Source organism: Maniola hyperantus, chromosome 4, assembly GCF_902806685.2.
Source record: "Maniola hyperantus chromosome 4, iAphHyp1.2, whole genome shotgun sequence".
Taxonomy (NCBI): Eukaryota; Metazoa; Arthropoda; class Insecta; order Lepidoptera; family Nymphalidae; genus Maniola; species Maniola hyperantus.
Window position 1 is genome coordinate 1,032,232 of NC_048539.1, and position 2,484 is coordinate 1,034,715.

General features: G+C 36.4%; 1 long non-coding RNA gene across 1 annotated transcript; it reads right to left on the reverse strand.

Annotated features, from left to right (window-relative positions):
* Positions 1–269: 269 nt before the first annotated feature.
* Positions 270–1,364, reverse strand: LOC138402237 (uncharacterized). The gene is made up of 2 exons (XR_011236648.1): positions 1,042–1,364; positions 270–578 (listed from the first exon to the last, which is right to left on the reverse strand). It is a non-coding gene; the product is annotated as an uncharacterized lncRNA (long non-coding RNA).
* Between the last annotated feature and the right edge of the window lie 1,120 nt (positions 1,365–2,484).

Sequence of the window (2,484 nt, forward strand, 5' to 3'; positions counted from 1 at the left end):
GGTCGCGTGAACTACACAAATTTCAAACCTCTATTTCACCCCCTTAGGGGTTGAATTTTCAATAATCCTTTCTTAGTGGTTGCCTACGTCATAATAGCTATCTGCATGCCAAATTTCAGCCCGATCCGTCCAGTAGTTTGTCAGTCACCTTTCGTTTTATATATTTAGATTTTATCATTTTTTTCTTACCTACCCACTTTTTAGAGCTATTGTACCGGGTGTAAAAAAAAATGATAATGAGAGAAATGATGGAAATGAAACGGCATAAATAGCACACGGTAGAATTTTAATAATATAAAAATGATAGTAGGTACAGAAAACTACCGCGGCTTAGCTCGTAGGTCGGCACACAAAATTTGTAGGGTCGTGGTGTTACGTTGATTTCGGCCTTTGCCCTAGCGGCAGTAATGTGTACTCCCCTCGTGTTGTCGGCCTCGTAGATGGTGTGAGGCCGGGAGTTCGGTGTCAGCAGATGTTGCCGTGGGTACCCGACGGTGCTGACTAGATGATGGAGGTTTCTGATGGGGGTTAAACCCGCCTTTAAGTCCAGACCACGCTTTCAAATCCAAACGTAGCTCCTGGAATTGATAACCAATGTGGGTTATCCTCTGGTCATATAAATTTCCGTTCTGGAATCGAACCCGGGCCCGTGTCGAACACAGAAGGTAGGTACTTGACATGGTAGAATTGCCGGTGTGGCGATATCAGAACGGAGATTACAATTATTTGGCTAAATATATGGCTGAAGGCCCAAAATATTAAAAAGAATTAAATTATTCACAAAAATATAAAAAAGAGGGTTGTCAAAATAATTTTACAATGATGATGCAATGTAGATTGAAAATTACTAATGAATTGGTAAATACACTACGTTATTTGTTAATACAACGGTTCAAATTAACTACTAGGGCTATGATTGTCAAAATAAAATAATTAGAATTAAAATTAACTAAGTAGGAAACTGGCGGTTGCAAAGAATGTATCGAAAGTTATTACGTTATTAGTTTATCTACTTGTTTTAGGTACCATTCAAAAACTTACCCTTTTACGGGAGCACTTTTAGATTAATTACGTTTTATTTTTAAAGAAAAATCAATTTTATTTTAAATTAAGGAACAATGTAAATAGACAACAACTTCGGCTCGCCACCAGAGCGAGCTCTCAACCGAGAAAAAGTTCAAAGGCCTCTTTCAAAGGCTTCTTTTGACAGCTAGCGTTTGGAAATGGGTATTGCCATTTCGCAACAACTACTTTTAATAAGAATGCAAATTAATTAAAAAAATATACTTAATTACGTTTAAAAATAAGATTTATAATAATAGATAGGATAAAATAATAATATAAGTAATAATTCATGTAACGCTTCGTTACACTATACTGTTGAAATTTGGTAAGTAGATGTATTTTGTGAACCGCATTAAGATTTTTACACAAAAATAGAAAAAAAACCAATAAATTTTGGGGTTCCCCATACTTAGAACTGAAACTCAAAAATTTTTTTTTCATCAAACCCATATGTGTATATGGATAGGTATTCAAAAATGATATTGAAGTTTTTATAGCATTTTTTTCAAAACTGAATAGTTTGCGCGAGAGACACTTCCAAAGTGGTAAAATGTGACCACGCGCTCTCCGCCCTCTATCTCGAAAACAGTTCACCGTATAAAAAAAATTTTTGAACAAAATTTGTAGAAAATTGTGTATTCTACAATATTGATCATAAATAAAAATAGCAAAAAACCCATAGGAAGTGAGATATTTACAAAAAAGCGCAAAGAACCGATTTTTGTGATCTTTGACCTTGACATTTAATAGTTGCGTACACCCTACCATATGTAGGTTTTGAGACAACTTTTAGGGTGTCATTGGGGCCGATTCTCTTGTAAACAATCTCTAAACTAAACTAAATTAACAGGTGCTATCTAGTTCTATCCTTTTTCGCAAGCAACATTATGAAAGGGATAGCAATAGATTTAGACGTGCCATTTTAGTTTAGTTTAAGAATTATGTACATAATTTTAGTATTTACAGACTTACAGCTGGGTATCTCGAATTCCGAGATTCTTACCTAATTTAAGCTTAAATGACTGGACTAATATCCCGGGGAAGGACAAAGGCTACTTTTTATCCCGGAAAATCAAAAAGTTCCCGCGGGATTATGAAAAATGTAAATTCACGCGGACGAAGTCGCGGGCGTCATCTAGTTTTATTTTTATTTTTTTATTTTATTCAGATACAAGTTAGCCCTTGACTGCAATCTCACCTGGTGGTAAGTGATGATGCAGTCTAAGGTGATAGCGGGCTAACCTGGAAGGGGTATGGCAGTTTTTAATAAACCCATGCCCCTTTGGTTTCTACACAGCATCGTGCCGGAACGCTAAATCGCTTAGCGGCACGGCTTTGCCGGTAGGGTGGTAACCAGCCACGGCCGAAGACCAGACCAGAAATTAAGAAATTATAAAATTCCAAACCCATGCCAGAAAT